We start from the raw sequence: 14,605 nt of genomic DNA, 5'->3' as shown, positions 1-14,605 counted from the left end.
ATTTTAAGAAGTAATTATATCAAGTAAATAAAGATTATCATACGCTGATAAAAAACCAGAACCAACCAAATTTGAATTAAGAAAAAAACTGAAATTTTTATTTTTAAATGAACATAAATAACCAAATTTGTCTAACATAAAAACAAAAATCACATTCCATCTAAATAACGATACTATAAAAGTCTTTTTTAAATCCATATAAAATTCAGTTCTTAACAACAATCTAAATTTGTCAATTGCTTCTATCTCGATTGGTTTACCATCGCCCACATAAATGAATCTGGCACTATCACTTGGCTTGCAGCAATTGAAGCAACCTTACATAGATACACTGATATGAGTTATGGCACCAAAATTTATTCACCAGGTGTGTAGGTAAAAAAGTTAAATTAAGCTTAAAACAAACAAATTTAAGAAGTATATATTTATTTACACACCACGCATGATAGTTAACACATTACTTCTTCTGGTGTTCTAGAGCTTTACAGAAGAAACAAATATTTTCGGTTTGAATTTTCTATTGCTTCTTCTGTTGTACTAGAATTACAATAGATTTACCTTTTTTTTTCTTATTCTTTTTATCATTTGAGATCATTGCTAAATGAACACTCTTTGTCCTCTCAGACTTGAGTATTTTCTCATTTCAAACTCAGTATAAAATAAGCTCATTCAGATTCTAAGATACTTTTTGACAGTTGTATGTCATCTTGAGATGATTGAACTGTGGTGGAAGAGAAATCAAAATAAAGTAGACGAGTACTTCTCATGACAATTTCACTCTAAGTGCTTTAAGTTTTGCATGTACATGTGACATCTCCATTATGTATGCTATGATGTTTTTCTTTATACCTCATGAAAAAAATAGTCGACAGAAGTGTACATGTATCGGTCTTATCACTTATGGGAAAACGTTGTTATAGAGCTAAAGAAAATCTCTAACTGTTGTGATTCCATCGGATATATTATCCAGAAAAACCTCTGAAATGACCTATTTCATAACTAATATACTCATACAGTTTTACCGATTCCATATTTCAAACTCATTCTTTTCCTTAATGATACTGTCATGAGTAATCTGATCGAGTTGATCAACCCATAAAAGTCAATCTAGATTCATAACTCCAAGTACAAATTGAACACTATTCTTCAATTACTTGAAGTTTGTGTCATTCAGCATTGAGATGGAATTTATATTTGCAGTGATACTCCTAGCAGTAAAGAGAATTGAACAGAGAACATATAAAAATTAATTAATTAATACTTATATAAAAATATTAAACCATAAACTTTAATAATGAATTTTAAATAAAGGTATATCCCATATTAAAATACCGAATACTTCATTAACACTTTATTTTTGAACAGAATATTAACTTGTAAGTAGTATATTGTAATAATAATTAAATACAGATAGTAAGAATACATCAAATAATAAATATTTATTTACGTCGATTTAAAATTCACATATTATACTAACAATTATCATGTATTTATTATTCCAAATAGAAATGCAATCATGTTAAATATTAAAATTTATTTGAGCAAATTAACATTCACATAAATTACATTCATACAACTATTTGTGTTATGAAATAAATAAATTATTCATAAAAGATGTCACTTTGGTAACATATTGTGTAAATCGATTTATTTCAATATGTATATACACATATCAATATTTAAATTCAAGATTAAAACTAAATTTAAACTGAATTAAAAAAAATCAACCATAAAATTGACTAAAAATAACTTAAAAAATATTATTCCTTTTTTTTGAGTCAAATGGTTGACTGTTGACCTATCAAATTCAATGTTAATCGTTGATTGATCAACTTCAGATCAGGTCAAATGGGTCGGTACTGAGCGGTTTGACCTAGCCCAAACCCTATATAGGCTGTAGGTCACACACAGACGAGCCTCTTTTTTTTTCTTTCCTTCTTTTCTTCATTTTCTTTTTTGACTTGAGCGCATATAACTTCAAATTAAAAATTAAAAGAAAACCCAAAGAAAACCATTTTGGGCATTCGGCCCAAAGCCTAACTAGAAAATATATAAATATTTTATTTTTCTTTCTCATGCCCGAAGGTGTTCGGGCTATTTCTGTAATGGTTGGAAAAAATCGATTATTACACGTGAGATTTGGCAGGTGTTTTAGTTGTCAAACGGTCGCATGACCGAGCCGATCCTCTTCGGCTGCAGATCTAGCTGGGTTTTCTCATTTTTTCTTCATATGCGGCAGCCATGGCTGCTACTTAGTTTTCTTCTTCATGCGGCGATGGTTGGCCACTGCTTTTATTTTTTATCAACACAACACATTGTTTTTTCGTGCAATGGCTTTGAAGAATTTCATTCATGTATATGTATATACACGTATATATGTATACATATATGTATATATTTCTAATTCTAAATTATGAATCCACAATAAAAAAAAAACTTGAATATAAAAAATTCAATACGAGAAAAGCTTTGATACCAATTGTTATAAATTTTTTTCAAATAAAACTAGATCTGATAAATCAATATTGTATCAAATCAATGAGAAAGGATAAACAGAAGCATATTTGGATCCATCGCGGAAGATTTGATTGCATCATGCGGTAGATACTTCTGAATCAACACACGGGCTCAAAAATTATTTTTCTCTGGTGACAATATTTCAGAAAAATAAAATGGTGCACATGTAATTTGGAAACCATAACTGCTTATTTATATCAATATACTTTTGTATTTTTCATTTTATCCATCATAAAATAAAAAATTACAAAAATGGTATCTGCACACATTAAACTCATACCTAAATCTGATACATTATGGTCCAATTTCGTTTAACCGTATTTGATCACTTTTAAACGAACTTATAAATTGATAGTCTGTTATGTATAGTAAAACCCACACTGAGCTCATTTGTTTAAAAAACCTAAAAGGAGATTGTACCTAATTTTATATATAAGATAAAATAAGTATTTTTCTATTTAATGTCAATATTTTTAGAATTTGTATACTTTATCGAGGTCTCGCATACAATGTCTGTCGAATATTATTTACTTGTCAAATAAATTGTTTAGTTTATATTTCTTTTATCTTGCATGTACAAAATTAGTTACATTAAAAAAATAGCTTGATTATTTTGCTCTTAGTGTTATTATCTCCAAAATTTATATATATGCTTTGTTATGGACAATTAAATTTTTCATTCTCTCCTCCCCTTTATATATTTATTTAACCATTATATATAGAAAATTTAATAATGTATATTTGATATCGTATTCTTTTTAAGTAGAAAATTAACCAAAATATAAGAAAAAATAACGAAAATATAAGGAAAAGAAATAGCACTCATTGACTTAAGCACAAATGTTTTCGTAAAAACTAAACAAATTACTATCAAATCAAACACATATAGTAATTTATTCGATCTAAAAATGAAAAACAAAAATTAAATTAAAGCAAGATAGATGTGAAAAAATAATTGAAATTTATTTGATTACTTCACAATAGTAGTATATATATTATAATTATTATTGCCTTCTTACAAAAAGGAAAATAAATAAAGAAGAACAAATAAAGGACAAACGATGCAAGTTACTTTTGAAAATCATTATGCTCGACACTTAAATCGAGCAACAACCTATGTATCTTCCTTTAGCTCAAGCAAAACCTAAAATTTCTACCCAACTCAATCGCCCCAAGTCCATATCCTAATTAACCAAGCCTAAAGGGAATAAGTTTTGATACCAAAACTACATTTAATGGTGTTTCAATCCTCGATATGAGTACAAATATACTAAAAATTTTAGTTGTTTATGATATGGCTATGACAAAAAAAAATGTATTTTTTATTAATTTTTTTATTTATTTTAAATAGCTTTTAACTTTTAGTATACTTTTATTGATTTTTAATAAATTTTAAAATTAATGAATATCTTATATATTTTGTTTCAAATTGAATGAGACCGAAAAATATTGGTCCATTCTCGATCTCACAAAAATAAAAATGATTCCTTTGAGCTCATTTTTCTTATTTAGCTTCATATTTAATTATAGAGATATTAGTAATCTTAACATCTCTTATATTTGTCACAAGTTCAAATGTAAAAAAAATATCATAATTTTGTAATACCCGGGCCTAAAAAATAATCCGAGATAAATTTTTTATTTGTTAATTATTAATTTAAAATAATTGATTAATTTATTTTATTTTTATTTAAGTAAAATTTTGAGAAAAAATAAATTAAGGACGAGATTGAAAATATTTTTGGAAAAAAAGGGTGAAAATTTATATTTTAAATGTGTTTTTGAAAGAAAAATTAGAAACAGGAACCCAAAGTGTAAATAGAGAAAGTTCGGTTATGTAGGACTGCAGAGTCAGCAGTTTCGACGAATCGGAGCGCGCTACGTGGCAAGGCACGCTGACGTCAGTGCCACGCGGGAGGCCATACTAGCGATCCACGTGCCCCGCGATCGGACAACCTAAGATCGATCCTGCGTGCGTGGATAACCCAGATCTGTTTCTTCTTTAGGTGCGATTAGACGATTGAGATTAATCGCGATGAATGGTTCAGATTTGTTTCCTTCTTAAGCGCGATCGGACGAACAAGATTGATCACGATGGACGATCCAGATCAACTCAAAATAGTTATAAATATTTCGCATCATACGAGAATCTAAACTCTAATCGCCAGCCCCAACCGGAAAAGAAGAACCAGACGCCAAAGAAGGGGGCCAATTGCCGACCCCCGCCGTGCCAGAGCCATCGTCGATCGCCAAAGAAAGTAAAAATTCCTCCTACCCACTCAAAATTCGATTCTAAGTGCCCCTCTAGCCAAATCGGAGCAAGAGGGACGACGAATGAGCCAGAAACTGCGGGCAAAATCCGGTGTAGCCGCCGCGGCTAAAACCCCAAAATCCTTCCGATAAGCCCCTTCTCGATTTCTGTTTTACATGATTTTTTGATCATTGTGTTCACCGTCTTTTTTTGTATAGGGTAGTGAAGAAAGAACCTCAGCCGCGAAGGAGGACCGGTAAAACCGCCGTACTCGGACGTCCCCCCACCGGTAAGTTCGATTTTTTTGTGATTTTTCGGCCAACCAAAGCCTCTAACGTATTTTTCTGCAGGGATATAGCTAAAACTAGCCAAAATCGATCAAGTTAAGGCGAACTGCTGCCGTGGGCGGCAGCGCCGTGCTAGAACCCCAAAATTGGCCGAAATGAGTTTTGGACACCGATTTTAGATTTTCAGAGTATTTTTAGGTATGTGACGAGTGTTTTAAATTCTACAAAAAAAATTAGAAAACTCAGTACCTGTTAGGAGGTGTAGTAGATAGTTCGACATCTTGAAACATCGATTCAAGTAAGAATTCCTCACCATGTTCTCTATTATTGTAAATTGAGGCTTAACGATGTATAATTTTGTATTTTGTAAACAATTATAAAACTCTAAAAATAATTACATGTTACAAGTGGAACCATAATCAATTAGTTCAAAATTGTCTTGATTTTTATTTATTTTTTTGTACTTTCCTACTTACTTAATTTTCGTATAACATATATTTTTAATTTATAGTTCAATAGTCTTATCAACTTATTTGGTTATTTTATTTATATACCATCAACATGAATGTAGTTTAATTGATTTATGAATGTGGTATAAGATATTGGTATGAGTTTGTTAATTATTCGTTGATAAAGATCTATATGTGAAAGACTTGCTGGTTATCTAAAAAAATGGCAAACGGGTCAGGTACATAAGGAATTATACCATGAATGTTACCTCAGTCAGATGGAGCTGAGAAATCCCTTACATAAAAAATTTGGGAGATATGGTTCACCCTCATACTGAATGAGGGATCGATGCGATGAAATGTTTGGTGTCCCTTATCGTACGGGATATGTAGACAGCTGGTTAATTATTAAAATTGGATATTGGGTTCACGAGTATGAGGATATTCCTATGGAACCCCAAGAGTACCAGTAAATAGATAAGAAAATAAAGTTATTGTCCCTTATTCTCTTACTCGTGAAAATAAAAAGTGGTATGAATAAGGGTCTTCATAAGTTATTTTTGAAAAACTAGTTATGGTAAGTACATAATAAACGATATTCTTCATATTAAATGAATTTACTCAAATTAAGTGCTCTATTAGTTATTTTATGATTTTTATTAATCTTCAGTTTTTTATATACGTAATTAATATGATATTTTTACTAGACTGGTGTACCTCACCATTTCATTAACTATTTTAGATCAAGAGGATCAAGATCCAGATCTTGATCAGTAAGAAGGTCGTAAGTAGTTCACTATTCAAACTCTCTTCAAGTGCTAGTGAAGGTTGTCATAGGATATTTAGTTATTCGTTTTTCGTTTTATTTCTTTAAATTCTGTTTGTCTTTTAGAATTGACATTCCCGTAATCCTATTAGGCATTCAAAATTATTGTGTAAAGAATATAAACTCTAACTCTATTAATCGTTTCTGCATTAAATTTATATATTTATTTTCCTTCAAGTTCCAGACCTCTATAAATTCTGATTGCTTTATTAGATTATCTATCAATATAAAAAACTACACCCTCTCATCATATACATGAGTCTCTTTGCATTAAATAGAAAAACTCAACAAGAGAAGCGAAAATATAGAAGTTTAAATGAAAAATATCATAAAAGCAAAAGCTTATAAGCATAAAATATTCAAAAAGAGGAAACATATGTGAGAAGACAAGTTGGGGAAAAAACTCAAGGAAACATAAACGACTTGATGCGTTAATGAATATGAAAATAAAAAAGAAAAGGTAATAAAAATATTATGTGAGCTTCAATAGGTTTGACCTATGCAATTCTCCTCATATTGAGAGCAATAAATATTGAAAGTATAAAAAAACATGGATAAAAGTCTAAAGTCTTGTCTATAAAAAAAAAGTATAAGATCAAAATAACATTGGAATAAGGAAAAAAAAAAGAGATATAGGAATTTTGATTTAAAAATGTAACACCCAAATAATTTTAAATTATTTTTATTACAATTATTAATTTTATTTTTATTTATTTTATTTTATTTTGTTTAATTTAATTTAATAAAAATAATAATAATTGTAAAATTGGGTAAAAATATTATTTGGATTTAATTGAAATTGATTTTGGGAAAAAGGGGTAAAAATTAGGATTCTGGGGGTATTTTTGAAAAAAAAAACGGAAACCGGAGGTCAAAACGTAATTTAGAAAAATTGTACCCCGTCAGCGCCACGTCAGCAGCCACGTCAGCGGCCCAGTCAGCAGTCCTGGCCAACTAGGACCTGCCGCGTGGCAAGACCACGTCGACCGGGGAACGAGCCATGTGGGCGATCCGCGTGCGCGCGATCGGACGACCCAGATCAAGCGTGCTCACGGACGGCCCAGATGCAATCGCACGGACGGCCCAGATGCACGCGCACGGAATGCCCAGATTTAATCAAAATGGACGGCTGAGATCAAAAGGCAAAAGGGTATAAATAAAACCCCCACACCTGACCACAAAAACCCTAGCCGCCTGCCCTCGCCGGAGAAGACGAACCAGACGCTGGAGGAGCCGGCCGCCGCCGCACCGGGGAGTTTTTCGACCACCGATCGAGGTAAATTTCATACCCCCGGCTCGTTTTTCTACGCTGAGTTCCCCTGTGACCAAATCGGAGCCAAAATCCCGGCCAAACGGCCGGAAAACTGTAACGCCCAAATATTTTGAAATTATTATTATTATTATTATTATTTTTATTTTTATTTATTTTATTTTATTTAGTTTATTTTAATTTAATTTAATATAATAATAAAAATAATAATAATTGTAAAATTAGGTAAAAATATTATTTGGATTTAATTGAAATTGATTTTGAGAAAAATGGGTGAAAATTAGGATTCTGAGGGTATTTTTGAAAAGAAAATCGGAAACCGGGGGTCAAAACGCAATTTAGAAAAATATTGCCACGTCAGCGCCACGTCAGCGGCCCAGTCAGCAGCCCTGGCCAACCAGGTCCTGCCGCGTGGCAAGACCACGTCGACCCAGGAACGGGCCACGTGGGCGATCCACGTGCGCGCGATCGGACGGCCCAGATGCGTCCCCGCGCGCACGGACGGCCCAGATGCACGCGCACGGACGGTCCAGATTCAATCAAGAACGGACGGTCTAGATTTAATCAAAATGGACGGCTGTGATCAAAAGGCAAAAGGGTATAAATAAAACCCCCACACCTGACCACAAAAACCCTAGCCGCCTGCCCTCGCCGGAGAAGACGAACCAGTCGCCGGAGGAGCCGGCCGCCGCCACCCGCCGCCGCACCGGGGAGTTTTTCGACCGCCGATCGAGGTAAATTGCATACCCCAACTCGTTTTTCCACGCTGAGTTCCCCTGTGGCCAAATCGGAGCCAAAATCCCGGCCAAACGGCCGAAAAACACGGCCGAAACTCAGCGGCGCCGCCGCGCCCCTCCTCGATTTTTGCCTCCGATGAGGCCCTTTCCGGCCTCCGCTTGATGCAATTTTTATATCACCGTGATCACCATTCTTTTCTCTACAGGTTGATCAGAGCTGAATCACCAAAACACGAACCTCGCTAGAGAGCCGCCGCACCCGAGAGCACCGCCGCCGGTAAGCTTTGATTTTTCGTAATTTTTTGGCCCCCCGAGGACCCTAGGGTTGTTTTATCTTAGGGACCGATGCAAGTGTGGCCGAATTCGGTCGAAAACGGCCAACCCGAGGCGAATCGCCGTCGCCGGAGCACGGCGGAGCCACCGTGCCGGAATTGCGATATTGGCCGAAAGGGGCCCTGGGTCTAATTTGGGATTTTTGGGACACGTGCAGGTACCAGTAGTGCGTTTCAGTTCCCCGGAAAAAATTTAAGAAAAATTAGGGACAGCCTGTAGGCGCACTGTGGAGCCGTGTTCGGACCCCGAAACAAGTAAGGACCCCTCACCCTACTTCCTATCACGGTATTAAAGTTCAATAAATGATAAAACGGTATTTCATGAATCAACATATGTGTGAAATTGTTTAAGGTCGCTAATGGAGCCCGAGTCTGGTGTGTTTGTCTGTTAGCTGTTGTTTGGCCTATTTTACGATTTTAAATGCAGTATGAGGTCTTATGTTTTCATTTCATAGTTTCGTGTGCACATATTACTGTTTTATTGATTATGGATTGAATGACTGAGAACCCGATGTTGTATGTTGTCTTGTTTGGCATAAATTACTAGTTTGCTTGTTTGTGTGCGAATTGATGATGCTGACTGAGGAAAAAGGGAATGAAATGTTATGTAAATTGATAATTGTATAATGTGGTCAGCCTGACTAGATATCCTAGGAGATGGTGGACGGACCAGGTCCGTAGGGAACCCTACCGGGATTGTGGTCTCTCATACCGGACGGGGTATGGAGATCTTATGTGTTTTGGCGCCCATACCGGACGGGGTATAGGGACGGCCCATTTCACCCTCATACCGGACGGGGTATTGAGGTTTATAGTCTTGACGCCCATACCGGACGGGGTATGGAGACGGCCCTGGAATCTGATTACAAGTGTTAAGGGTTCACGGGTAGCGGGACCCCTATGGATCCCCATGGATACTAGTAGGCTGGTAAATGAGGAAAAATATGTTGTGTAATGATTGAATTGCAAATGTGTGATAAGTATTATGTTATACCGCTCATATGATTTCATGATAATGATAATATTACTGCTTTCGTATATTGTTTTATGAATTTCACCGTGGTAAGTGGATAATAAAGGGTTTTATTATTGATAAAAGAATTTGTTGTAAATTATGCTCCATTGGTCTTTTTGTGTTTTCTACCCACCTTTACCTCCGTGACGGTGAGATAGTGTGATGTCTTTACCGGGCTGGTGTAGCTCATTCCTTATTTAATCATTTCAGATCAGGAAGACATTGTTCCCGAGCCCGTTCCGCAGGAAGATGGCGAAGGGGACGCCTGAAGACTCCGTAGTTATATTTATAGCTTTTATCTTCGAGTTTCTCTTTTAGTTAGTTTCTTCTTTTATACTTTGAGCACGTTTTTGGTTTCAGTGTAAGGGATGTTAAATCAAAATTTTTATTACGCTTCCGCATTTAACCTTTTTAATACACATATTTCATTTTAAAATTTCCGGGGCCGTTACAGTTGGTATCAGAGCCGCATTTCCTCGGACCCATCCCTTACACAATAGTGCCTTAGAGAAATACTCACCGATAGATCGTTACTCAACCATTCCTTGTGAATGCAGGTACACGGAAATGAGGAGAGGAAGACCCCCACTAAATCGAGCGGCCCAAGATAATTCGCTTCGGGAGGATTTAGACAGACTATTTGAGATGGTGGAAGCTCTCGTAGCTGCCCAGCAAAGGCGAGAGAAGAGAAGGGAGTTACCCGGACCTCCTTCGCTATCGCAGGTTGAGCCCCCGCAACAGCAGGCTGATCCCGAGCCACCCCGGCAGGAGCTTGTTCCTCCACAGTACCACCCGGCACCACAACCGCGGTACGACCCGGTACCACAGCCACGGTACCACCAGGCACCGCCACAGCACATTCCAGTACCCCCACCACATCAGCAGGTGCCACCACAGGGTCCCCCAGTTCACCCTCAGCCGGCCCCAGTCCCTCTACCCCGTGATCCCACTCCTTCCTTGATCGACCCCGGCTTCATAGTGAGGTACAGAAGATTGAACCCTTCTACTTTTGTAGGGGGATCCTCTTTTAAAGAGGCCCAATACTGGCTGGCAGAGACTGAGAGAGCTTTCGAGGCCTTGGGAGTAGTTCTTGAGCAGAGGGCTGCCATTGCCTTCTACATGCTGGTAGGGGAGGCAGTACGCTGGTGGGAGCTCAAGCGGACCACCCTGCCCACACCAGCTACTTGGGAGTAGTTCTTAGCGGCCTTCCACGCGGAGTATCTCCCTAAACACATCCAACACCTGAAGGAAATGGAGTTTGCTCAATTGGTCCAGGGAAACATGACAGTGTCAGAGTATGCCCGTAAGTTCCTGAAGCTGGGCCGATATGCCCCGGAGACATTGATGGATGAGGGTGAAAGGCCAGGAAATTCCAGTGGGGCCTCCGCCCGGAGATCAAACAGCACTTACTGGTAATGGAGCTCGAGACATATTCAGCAGTCCTAGCAAAGGCGCAGATCATAGAAAGGAGCTTCGACACCCACCCTCAGCTAGTGGGGAGTTCCCGACCCTCAGCTCCGCTCCGCAGGCCAGCACCTACCGCGCCTGTCCAACCCAGTAAAAGGCCCAGACCCGCCATCCAGGCCCCTCCTCAGGCTACGAGGGCAGCACGTGGGAAGATCTGCCAGCACTGCGGCAGGGATCACGGGGACCGACTCTGTTACCGCCTCAGCAACACTTATCGCATATGCGGCAGTGCCCTGCAAGGGAATGCCCGAGGAACCAGAATCAAAGAAGGCCTCCAATCCAGGGCAGAGTTTACAACCTTACCCAGAAGGATACCGACACAGACCCGGACGTGGTACATGGTATGTATACTATCTCTGGCCACATTGCTCATGTTTTGTTTGACACTGGTGCGTCACATTCTTTTGTTTCACATGTTCTTGCTTCCAAAATTTGTGTATCACCTGATAGACTTGATTCATTGTTGCTTGTATCTACTGCTGGGGGAGAGACATTGCTAGGAGAGGTTATCTACAGGGCATGTGCCGTGGAGATAACAGATAGAAAATTGAGGGTAGACCTGATAGGGTTAGACACGGGGGATTTTGATGTAATCCTAGGAATGGATTGGCTAGTGGCGTATCACGCCACCATAGACTGCTTTAACAAAAAGATTGTATTTAATCCTCCCAACGAGGAGCCATTTACAAGTTAATAAAATCATTCAGTACTGATTTCCCCTGATGGCAAGTTTTCTTAATTCCCAGTGCCTTAATCTTGTATTTTCTCTAACTAGGTAAACCCAAGAAAGAAGTTTCTATCCAAGAGATTCTAGTAGTCCAAGACTTTCCAGACATATTTTCGGATGAACTGCCCGGTCTACCAGTGGACAAAGAGGTCGAGTTCACCATAGACTTACAGCCAGGTACCCAGCCCATCTCGGTTGCTCCTTACCGAATGAGCCACATTGAGATGGAAGAACTAAGGAAACAGATCACTGAGTTACAAGACAGTGGTTTCATTAGACACAGCGTTTTCCCTTGGGGTGTCAGAGTTACTTTTGCAAGGAAGGAAGATGGAATGTTGAGACTGTGCATTGATTACAGAGGGATAAACAAGGTAACAATTAAGAACAAATATCCTCTTCCCCGGATTGATGACCTTTTCGATCAGTTGCAGGGTGCACGGGTCTTTTCTAAAATAGATCTACGATCAGGTTACCATCAGGTAAAGGTAAGAACAGAAGACATCCCCAAGACGGCATTCCGAACCAGGTACGGACACTATGAGTTCCTGGTCATGCCGTTTGGGCTAACCAACACCCCGGCCATCTTTATGGATCTAATGAACAGGATCTTCAGAGAGTTCTTGTATCAATTTATCATCGTGTTCATCGATGATATCTTAGTATACTCAAAAAGTAGAGAAGAACATGCTCATCATCTTGCCCAAGTCCTACAAGTCCTCAGGGAAAAGAAGTTGTATGCAAAGTTGAGTAAGTGTGGATTTTGGCTCGAGCAAACCGCCTTCCTAGGACATGTTATATCGAAGGAAGGGATATCAGTGAACCCCGAAAAGGTTGAAGCGGTACTTGGTTGGGAAAGGCTGACAACAGTTAAGGAAATTCGCAGCTTCCTGGGGATGGCAGGTTATTACCGCCAGTTTGTCGAAGGGTTCTCTAGTCTAACAGCTCCTTTAACCCGACTCACAAAGAAGAATGTAAAGTTTGAATGGAATGAGGACTGCGAAAGGAATTTCTCAGAATTGAAGAAGCGACTGACTACTGCACCCGTGCTAGCTCTACCGAGTGGATCAGGAGGGTATACAGTTTATAGTGATGCCTCCTATCTGGGCCTGGGTTGTGTCCTGATGCAGCATGGAAATGTTATAGCATATGGGTCCAGACAGCTAAAGAATCATGAGAAGAACTATCTTACCCATGACTTGGAGCTCGCCGCAATCATACATGCCTTGAAAACCTGGTGCCATTATTTGTATGGAGAGACCTTTCAGATCTATACCGATCATAAGAGTTTGAAGTACATCTTCACTCAGAAGGATCTCAACATGCATCATAGAAGGTGGATGGAACTCCTCAAAGACTATGATTGTGACATCCTATACCATCCAGGTAAAGGCAACGTAGTAGCTGATGCCCTCAGCAGGAAAAGTGCAGGCACCCTAGCCCATTTGATGGTTTCAGAATACAAGTCAATTGAGGCCACGCAGCAGGTTCGACTGCGAGATCTGAAGAGGGCCACATGTTTGGGCCACCTAGCAGTCCAACCTGAGTTAATCCAAAGAATAAAGGAAGCCCAGTCAGTCGACCTCGCCCTAGTAACGCGCAAGAAGGATGCAGAACAGGGAGTGAGTTCAGAATTCCAGCTCTCTGCCGACGGATTGATTCGTTTCAAGGACAGAGTGTGTGTCCCAGACGATAGCGAGTTAAAAAGAGACATCATGACGGAGTTCCATAGTTCAAAGTTTGTCATGCATCCAGGAAGTACCAAAATGTACCAAACTATGCGACCTCAGTTCTGGTGGAATGGGATGAAGAGAGATATAGCTGACTTTGTATCTAAATGTTTGGTATCTCAGCAGGTCAAGGCAGAGCATCAGCGCCCAAGTGGGTTACTTCAGCCCTTACCGATCCCGGAATGGAAGTGGGAACATATCACCATGGACTTCGTATCGGGGTTACCCAAGGCGCGTTCAGGACACGATGCCATATGGGTAATCGTTGACCGACTTACCAAGTCTTCCCACTTCCTAACCATCAGAGTGACTGATTCGTTGGACAAGTTGGCAAGAATATATAACCGGGAGATAGTTAGATTGCATGGAGTCCCAATGACAGTGGTATCCGACAGGGACCCTAAATTCACTTCTCGGTTTTGGAATAGCTTCCAGCAAGCTATGGGAACAAAGCTATCTCTTAGTACTGCCTTCCACCCTCCAAACTGATGGACAATCAGAGAGGACAATTCGTACGCTTGAGGATATGCTCCGAGCTTGTGTCCTTGACTCCGGGGGCCATTGGGACGACCATCTACCCCTGATAGAGTTTGCCTACAACAACAGCTACCAAGCAAGCATCAGCATGGCTCCATATAAGGCGCTATATGGGCGCCCGTGCAGGTCACCGATTTGTTGGGAGGAAGTGGGCGATAGAAGATTGTTCGGCCCGGAGTTGGTAGAGGAGACCACGTCCAAGATAGTTAAAATCAAGAAAAACATTCAGACAGCTCAGAGTAGGCAGAAGAGTTATGCAGATACCCGGAAGAGAGACCTAGCGTTTGAGAAAAGCGACCGTGTGTTTCTTAAGGTCACTCCTTTCAAGGGAATTAGGAGGTTCGGCAGGAGGGGAAAATTAAACCCCCGATATATTGGACCATTTGAAATCTTAGACAAGATTGGTACCGCTGCTTACAGACTAGCACTGCCTCCCGAGCTCTCCCGGGTTCATAACGTGTTT

This window comes from Carica papaya, chromosome 7, assembly GCF_054855325.1.
Source record: "Carica papaya isolate Zhongbai chromosome 7, ASM5485532v1, whole genome shotgun sequence".
Taxonomy (NCBI): domain Eukaryota; kingdom Viridiplantae; phylum Streptophyta; class Magnoliopsida; order Brassicales; family Caricaceae; genus Carica; species Carica papaya.
Note: the sequence above shows the minus strand (reverse complement) of the source record.